This window comes from Papaver somniferum, chromosome 6, assembly GCF_003573695.1.
Source record: "Papaver somniferum cultivar HN1 chromosome 6, ASM357369v1, whole genome shotgun sequence".
NCBI lineage: Eukaryota > Viridiplantae > Streptophyta > Magnoliopsida > Ranunculales > Papaveraceae > Papaver > Papaver somniferum.
This window is the reverse complement of record NC_039363.1, coordinates 135786344-135796385: the sequence shown is the minus strand read 5'-3', so window position 1 is coordinate 135796385 and position 10042 is coordinate 135786344.

The following is a 10042-nucleotide window of genomic DNA, read 5'->3' as shown; positions in this document are numbered from 1 at the left end:
GACCAAGCAATGTAAACATATAAAAAGGTGTTAAGTTATGTAAAATGATATCATATCAGTAGGTCACGAAATTGTAAGTCTTGGAGAGAAGAAACATCAAAGCTAGGGTTTCGGAGCGATTCTCAATCGTAACGATATCTCTAACCTTTTCTTATATGTATATCATGGATGCTTCTATATCCATGAGTAGCTAAACACCTATTGATTGAGGATGAATTCTAAGTTGTAAACTTGATTTGATTTAATATATGAATCTATTTTGATTTCTTCATATGATTATCGTTTGTGTTTACTATTAAAATATTTATGATTGATTGATAGATTGTTTAGGTGGCCAACTAAATATATTTGTTAATTTAATCTATTTCTAGTAAGGGTTAGGATATCCGTAATTGTTGAATAATTCCTTACACAAGTAGAAAACGTGAAACCTTGTAGATGGATTATGTATAGCTATCGCGTGTATACACAACCCTAGCAAGTAGACCGAGCATACTGAGTCTAACTACTAGGATCAAACCTAAATTCACAAAACCTAAAACATTCGGTTGAGTTACACCTTGTAAGCGTACCTCAGGGCGGCTCAGTTGAATAGAATATGGTAACTAAGCGCACCTGTTATCCAGTGATTTAAGGAATTTTAGGAATAACTAAGCGTACTTGTTATTCTACGGTTGGTGATAATCTATGATTAATGACGAATAGATGAATATATTAACGCATTGACAGTTTATTAACGAAGAAGGATTCCTCAATCATATCTCTCTATTGATTACAATACAACTTTATTTGCTTTGATTATTTATTTTGTTCACAATCTAAAACAACCCCCCCCCCCCCCCTTTGTGACACTTTGACAACTAAAACTCACTGCTCTTCGTGGGACCCCCCCCCCCCCCCCCCCCCCCCCCCCCCCCCCCCCCCCCCCCCCTTTGTGACACTTTGACAACTAAAACTCACTGCTCTTCGTGGGAACGATCTTGCTTCCATTATATTACCAGTTAATTGTGTGGAAATAATATTATTATTTTGTTGAGGCTACGACACCCATACGAATTTTGGCGCCGCTGCCGGGGAGCAGTCGGTAGCTTTAGTTCTTATTTCTTTTACTTTTATTATTTTTTTTAGAATTTATTTGTAGTTTTTAATTTCATTTTCTAGATTTTGGTTTCAGGTGCTTAACCGAAAGATTGGTATTATTCGAGGTGCGGTATTCAAACTCGCAAAGGAACGGTACTACGAGCACGTCAACACTTGCAACGAGAACCCTCTACAGAAGAGATGGTTAATACAGACGATGGGATAGATCCACCACCTCCTCCTCCTCCAATGAGGACGCTCAAAGATCTAACATCTCCATCTTTTGATCAACAAAAGCTTTGCATCGACTTAGATAATTCCATTGAACTCAAATCTCAGTTGATACATTGGTTGCCGAAGTTTAAAGGGCTACTTGGAGATGATCCGAATAAACAATTGCTATTATTTCAACATAGGTTGAAAAGTTTGAAGTTAACTGGGACTGACAAAGACAGAGCTTTACTTACATCTTTTTCTTTTTCTTTGACAGATTCCGTAGAAGAATGGTTTTACAGCCTTCCACAAGGAAGTATTACATCGTGGAATGATATGCAAAAAGTGTTTTTAGAAAAGTACTTTCCCGCGTCCAAAGCAGCAACTATTCATAAAGCAATAAGTGGAATTGAGCAAATTGTTGGTGAAACTCTTTACGACTATTGGGAACGGTACAAGAAATTATTGTCTAGCTGTCCACACCACCAAATCAGTGAGAAACTCATAGTGCAGTATTTTTATGATGGGATGCTTCAATCAGAGAGGAATCTCATAAATGCGGCTAGTGGTGGTGCATTAACCAACAAAACCATTGATGAAGCCACAAAACTAATCGAGAACATGGCTATGAACACGCAACAATATAATACAAGAGGCACATCGATGGCTAGGAGGGTCAACGAAGTTAGTTCTTCTTCATAGTTAGAGGATAGAATGGGTAATATGGAGAAGATAATGCAATAAATGGCAGCAGTGATCATTCCTTTATATGAAGATGAAGCTGGGATAAATGCTATATTTCATAATCAGAGGCCCAGTATGATCCATATTCTAATACTTATAATCCTGGTTGGAAAGATCATCCTAATTTTAATTATGCTAACAAGCAAGCTGCAGCTCCTAATCCATATGCAAGACATGGTGGTTTTCAAAAACAGTTTCAGCAACCATAACAACATCAAACATAGAATACAGATTCATCTGTAGACGATAAGCTCAATAGCATCTTGCGAACTATGCAGAGTTTTGCTTCTTCTAATAAGGGTCTTAAGGAAACAGTAATGAAAAATCAACAAAAGAACGACGTTGCCATTAAAGATTTGCATACTAAGATTGGACAATTGGAAACGGATATGAATCTTATGAAGGCTCATGCTTTTACAACACTCCCATCACAACCTTTTGTGAATCCAAGAGAGCACGTTAATGCGGTCACTCTAAGAAGTGGGAGCAAACTGAAGACATCAACAAAAAGAGGTTAGTAACGACATCGAAAAGGAAGTAGAAGAGGAAACCGTCCAAAAGGAAAATCCAACCTCAAACGGCCAACCTAAGGACACGGTTCCCACTTTTACCATACCACCTCCTTTCCCTAGTCATTTTGCCAAGTCGAAGAAGAAAGCTCAAGACAAGGAGATTATGGACATTTTCAGCAACATACACATCAACATTCCATTTATTGAGGCCATCATAACCGTACCCAGGTATGCCAAGGTTTTGTAGGATTTGTGTACAAGGAAGGATAAGTTGATTGTTAATGAGATTATTCAGGTAGGCGAAAGTGCTACAGCAATGTTACTGAAGAAGATGCCTACAAAGTGTGAAGATCCTTGTGGTTTCACGGTACCCGTTACTATTGGTAACCGACGATTCGAGCGTGCTTTGCTTGATTTGGGAGCATCCATAAGTGTTATGTCAGCCGATGTTTATGATTGTTTGAATCTCGGACCTTTAAAAGAGGCAAGGATCACTATTCAATTGGCTAACAAGTCCAATATATATCCTAAGGGAGTCGTGGAGGACGTGTTAGTTCAAGTGAATCAGTTAATCTTTTCGGTTGATTTCTACATTGTGGATATGCACAATGGAGATAATTGTTCATCTACTTCGTTACTTCTTGGGAGACCGTTCATGAAGACTGCAAATACGAAGATTGATGTTGATAGTGGTGCACTCATTATGGAATTTGATAAGGATATCATACGGTTCAATATTTTTGAAACCATGCGTTATTCTAGTGATGTTCACTCCGCTTTCTCCATTGATGTTATTGGTTCGTTAGCACAAAAAATGTTTGATTTGAATGTTGAAGATGAAATTGGAGTTGTGTTACGAAACAATATTGATTTAGATGTTCACGGAGAGCCAAACCTGGACGTTGACTTAGCCATGGAGCTAGTGGAGATGTGTGGTTCTTTAACAACATTACAAGAAGCTAAACCGGGTAATATTTCTTTACCCGTAACTAATGAGGTTCCATTACCTTCTATTGTGCAGGCACCGAAACTAGAATTGAAGCCGCTTCTAGACCACCTAAAGTACGCATACTTGTGTGATAAAGAAGAACTTCCGGTGATTATTGCAAAGAACCTCACCCCAATACAAGAAGAACATCTACTCAGGGTTCTGAAAGAGCACAAAATAGCTATTGGTTGGACAATTGCTGATATCAAAGGCATTAATCCATCCATGTGCATGCATAGAATCCTAATGGAAGATGATTTTAAGCCGGTACGTGATGCTCAGCATAGGATTAACCCACCAATGATGGAGATCATAAAGAAAGAGATCCTCAAATTGCTAAGTGTGGGGGTGATTTACCCAATTTCTGACAGCAAATGGGTTAGCCCGGTACAGGTGGTACTTAAGAAAGCAGGTGTCACTGTTGTCAAAAATCAAGATGATGAACTTGTTCCTACAAGAGTTCAAACAGGATGGAGAGTGTGCTTAGACTACAAAAAGCTTAATGCCGCAAACCTAAAGGATCACTTTCCTTTTCCTTTCATTGATCAGATGTTAGATAGGTTAGCGGGACACTCACATTATTGCTTTTTGGACGGTTATTCGGGCTACAATCAGATTGTTATTGAGGCGGAAGATCATGAGAAGACTACTTTTACTTGTCCTTTTGGTACGTTTGCCTATAGACGGATGTCGTTTGGTCTTTGCAATGCGCCTGCCACTTTTCAGAGGTGTATGGTCAGTATATTTTATGATTTTTTGGAACGCATCATTAAGGTATTTATGGATGATTTTAGTGTTTATGGTGATTCATTTGATTTTTGTTTAAAAAATCTTGAACTTGTGCTCAAAAGATGCATAGACACTAATCTTGTTTTAAATTGGGAGAGAAGCCACTTTATGGTAAACCATGGCATAGTGCTCGGTCACATTGTGTCCTCTCGAGGGATTGAAGTTGACAAAGCAAAGATATACTTAATAAGAAACTTACAATATCCCACTTCGGTGAGGGAGATTCGTTCTTTTCTTGGTCATGCAGGTTTTTACAGGCGGTTTATCAAGGATTTCTCCAAAATCTCAATGCCGATGTGCAAATTATTGAAAAAAGAGGTTATTTTTGACTTCAACAAGGAGTGCAAGGATGCCTATGATAAATTGAAAGAATTTTTGACAACTGCACTATCAAGTCACCCGATTGGAGTTTTCCATTTGAATTAATGTGTGATGCAAGTGACTATGCAGTTGGAGCCGTTTTGGATCAAAGAGTAGACAAGCTTTCTCGTGTGATTTATTATGCATCTAGGACCCTAAACGATGCAAAAATCAACTATTCTACCACCGAGAAAGAATTTTTGTCTATAGTGTTTTCACTAGAAAAATTTAGATCCTATTTGGTGGGTACAAAAGTGATTGTATATTCTGATCATGCAGCACTTCGGTACCTACTAAAGAAGAAAGAAGCTAAGCCAAGACTGATACGGTGGATACTACTATTTGGTAGGGTTTTGAAAGAACCTACAACTTAGACCTGCAAGTATACAGGGTCAGTTGTAGTGAGTGAATAAGCAGGGGAAGTCCACAGGGACAAGGAGGGAGCTGTGTTGATTTTCTATGTTTCTTAATTGAATTCGAACCTAAAGTGTCAAGACAAAAGCTAAAGCTCAGTGTGGATATGGAGATTGCTAGGATTTTGGAGTCCACCACCTAATCTTAGCTAAGTAATTCAGTTACAGTGATGTCATTGTCTCTGGTAAAAAGTATTTATCACAAGTATTAATTGTCTGATTAAAGCACAACTAATCAAAAGATAAATCTATTCATTTTAAGCATGATTTACAGCACATCAACATAGAATTGATCAAACTACCAAGGATGCATGACATACATGGTGAAAGTAATATGTTGTGGAACTAAGATGAAATCTACCCTTAAGCAATTAAGTACAGCAATAACACCACTAAAAACATGAATCAATTTAGCAAAATATTAAGGGCTCCATCTAACCCTAGCAGAATGGATTAGAACATAACAAACATTGTGAACAAATGTAATTGAGTTCTACTGAACATGAAATTATGCTAAAAACTGAAATTGTAATTGAAACTAACAATAGAGAGCACTGGCTAGTCCAGGCCTCTAAGGTTGAGCTCTGGCTAACCCAGGCATGACTTCTAACACACACCCATCATCCCTATTTATACAACAATCCAAAATTAGGGTTAACACCCTTTTCCCCAAAACAGTGAGATTAGGGTTTGGTGAAAATCAAAACTAAATCAAAATAATCCTACCTAATGTCACTGAATCTACTCAATAACACTCACCCAGGCCTCTATTTCTAGTTGTAATCATCAATTCCTAAGAATCCCCAATTTGTAAAATTAGGGTTTCCTGTTGAGAAATAGGAATCGAAATTACTCACCTAACAACTCTGATTTCTTCCCAACAGTCTCGACCCATGCTTCCTCATCGTCTTCTGCTCCTTCCCATGCTTCAATTACATCCATCTCATCAACTTATTTCACCAACTCCATAGCTAGGGATTAGAGGTGTGAAAATGGGTGAAATTAGTCGTTGAGAGGGATATAAGACGTGATATAGGGGATGGGTTTAGTTGGTAGGAGCCATGATGGCTTTGGTGGTGGATGTGGTGGTGGCATACGGAGCAGGTGGTGGTGATGGCGACAGCGTCGCTGTGCAGAGAAGGGAGGAGAAGAAGATGGGTTCGATATTTTTGGAGTAGGGGGTGTTTGGTTGGGTTAATAGATTTGGGTTCTTGGGTGTTGAGAAGGCTCATCAAGTATTGATGTTTGGATGGTGAAAGGCGTAGGATGAAAAGATGAAAGAATGATCCAACGGCTCGATGGAAATGGATATGAAGCGACCTTTGGATCTGGGATACATCAAAACTGACGGTCTGAGATGGAGTTAGGTGCTATAGTGTTAGACAGGAACATCAAAACTCGATGCACTCTGATGGATCGACCGTTGGATGATGGAATGGATTCAATCTGACGGTGAAGGAGAGAAACGGGTTTGGGTATTGATTTTAGGCTTAGAAAATGGGTTTGGGCTTAAACAATCTTGAGCCCACTTCTTCTTTAAGAACAATTTCTTCCTTTGTGAGCCCATTTTCATCCTTTAGTCTTCCATACCGCATTCTGCACTTCTTTTCCTCTAGAGTTTCCGCCGGCTTTCTCCGTGTCTTTGCACTTTTCGCTCCGCAACTCATCTAGTGTTTATTTATTACCTAAAAATGCAAAATTAATTAATAAAAATATTTATTCTTGAAAACAATGAAAATACAGAATATGGGATAAAATGTAGAATTAATGCACAAAAGATGAGTTAAATGCCAAGAAAAATATATAAAAATATGCACTTTTTAGCATTCATCAAATACCCCCAAACCTGAATTTTACTTGTCCTCAAGTAAAACAAAACTAAGGAAATCCTACCTATACCACTGTCGCTGGTCTCTCGAATGCATTTAGCATATGCACTAAGCCTTTTAAACCACTAAGTGTCCCTAGTGGACGAGTGAAGTCTCGTGAAGGTTTGCTTAGAACGTACCTACAAAGTTCTAGGACAAAATATAAGCTCATATTCCATCAAATGTGACATGTGCAAGACAGTTTAAGCTCACAGCAAAATGGAGATGTCAATCTAGCTATCAAAGGCACAATCCTAGCACGGATAACAAATAAAGACATGTGATAAGAGTGTAAAGTGTATCTACACATGTGTAAAGAAAAATCGGATGTTATGACTACTAATCACCAAGAGATAGTTTCTCAGGCTAAGAACCAAGGTCGAAATCTAGCTAGCTGTCCGGACTTTACGAGAATTGTGAATGAGTTGGAGGTATTTCACAATTACTCGCGTTGTACATCAATGGCATACACACTTCCTTGCTTATTACAATAAAACACAAAAGATGACTCTTTACATGACTCTTATTTACATTGACTACTCTCTTTTATTTTTGGAACAAGAGAGGATGAAATTGATAAATACTTGATTGATTTTTTTTTTTTTTTTGATATTTTTTTCTGAAATATACATCGTTTTTTTTTTTTTTTTTTTTTAACAAGCAACACTTTTGATACATAAGCAAAAGAAACAAAAAATTACATGACACTTTGCAAGGTAGCCCTTTTTGATGCACCCAGTTAATTCGATGGTTGTTTCTTAATGTAACCTCCACCTTCTATCCCAACCAACCAAAGAACAAGCTAGTCAAGTTTCGTTCAGTATTCTAAAGTGATTGGCAACTAAAACTTCCGATAGAACACCTCAAAGATGAGGCTATACATGTATTGGTAGATCGTGCGCGTGCAAGTTTCTTATCACTATGTGAATTGTGCTAGAATCAGGGTGCCTAAATATCTAGACTAAGAATCCTAATAATTACATATTTGCATAAGAGTCAACATTTCAAGGTAAATGAGCTCCATTTTTATGTTTTTATCATTTTTTTTTTTTGTTTTGATTTTTGATTTTTTTCAAAAAGGAAGAGTTCAAATTTTTCAATATAGCATGTTATCGGGATATCTACTCTATACCCCCAAACCTAAACTAAACATTGTCCTCAATGTTTCAAAAGGTGAATAAAATTATAATACAACATACGAATAGGACCATGCTGAGCAGAGAAAAAGGAAAGAGAATACCCGGATGTCGGCGAAAGCAAGATTAGAACTCCGTTATTCAAGGCAAAAATCCAACATATTTCAGCCGAGATCATATTGGATTAGCAAAATATATACAAAAGGAACAAAAGGATTTTTAAAATTTTTATCTACTGGATTATATACAAAAAATTCACCATACACTAACAATCTAAAGAGTTGAGGATCAACCCAAAAGACAAAGTGTAGAGGTTTCAACAGCTTCACAAATATAACAGGAAAAAAACGCAAGTGAAACTGTGAAACAAAATGAGCTACCCCCAAACCTGGATTTTTCAACGGATAAAATTTTGGAAACAAAATCTCGCAGTTTTGGGGGTTCATCATGTACAAGGTCTAGCTCGAAATGAACTTTGCTAGGGCCGGGCAAACATGCTAATTCCAACTGTGGCTCCTCAAAGATATTATACTTAGATGCAAAATAGTCCAAAAGGACTTGGGAAGCACACAGTTCCAAACCTAGGTTGGGAATTTTCAGAAAAGTTGGTTTGACAATATCGGTACAAACCAAATCTAGGATGGGTGGAAGGCCATTAGATTGTGACTCAGGCAGGACGATAGGCACATCATTATTAATCAAATCAATATCTCCTAAGTCTTCTACAAGTGTCACAACATGCTCACATTCATCAAATAAATTAGCAAGCCCACAATCAGAATCAACATCATCAACAGATTTATTCTCATGCATCGGCAAATCAGGAGAAATATCACAATGTGACCTAGGTAGAGAATCAGCCACATCAAATATATTTTCATGCATAATAACATTAGTGTCTACAGAAGATTCAACTATTCCTATGTCATGCTCATCTTCACAGAATAATTGTACGAATCCCATGTCAATATCAAAATCATATGAATTACAATGAGTATTAGAAAAAACAACATTCATGAAGGTCGAGGGCGAGAAGCCATATGTTATTGAACCAACAGGTTCCACAATATTTTCATGTTCTTCAAACATATCATCATAATCATCATCATGGTAGCATGCATATTGGTCCTCATTAACAGTGGTGGTGTCATTAGTCAATTCATGTTCCTTTAAATTAGGTTCATATTCAACATCATTTACATGAATGGGACTAGACACTTCATTAGGGACAACATACATTTCCTCATGAATTTCCTCCTTTTGTAGGTGAAGCAAAATCTGATCTAAATATGCCTGAATTCGTGATGTAGATCTATCGAAGTTTTGCTCACTGAGTGCTTCTATGGTGGAGTCTAAATTCATGGGAGTACAAAATTCTTCATGTTCAAATTGTGGTGATTGGTACATGTGTGCATGGTCATTAGGGTTTATAAAAGATTGATCGCAACCCTCAAAGTTTTGATTATGGTCCCAATGACTACCAGCCTCACAATTTATGGGCATTTCATACCTTGGATTTTCTCTAGATTGCCTAAAATTATGCAAAATATGACAATTCTCAACAGGGTGGTCTAAACTACCACATGCGGGACATGCATAGATTTCAGGTTGCCTAAGAAAATTAGATGTGACAGATTCCTCATGTGATTGCATTTCTAAAGCTGCGATTCGAGCTTCTAATTGATCCACAAGAGATGCTTGTGTGAGTGAGGTATTAGCAAAATGTTCATTTTCACGTTGTGATGAATGATGCATGTGCGAATAGTCATTAGGGTTCATGTATTGAGGCTCGGGACTTTGAAAATGTCCATAATAATTCCTATAACTATTGACATCATGGTCTATGGGAGGCTCATGACGTGAAGTATGTCCATACGCAAGTCCTCTAAGGGATTTGTTGTATTCCCCAACTGTAGACCAAGATCTAGACATGATTAGG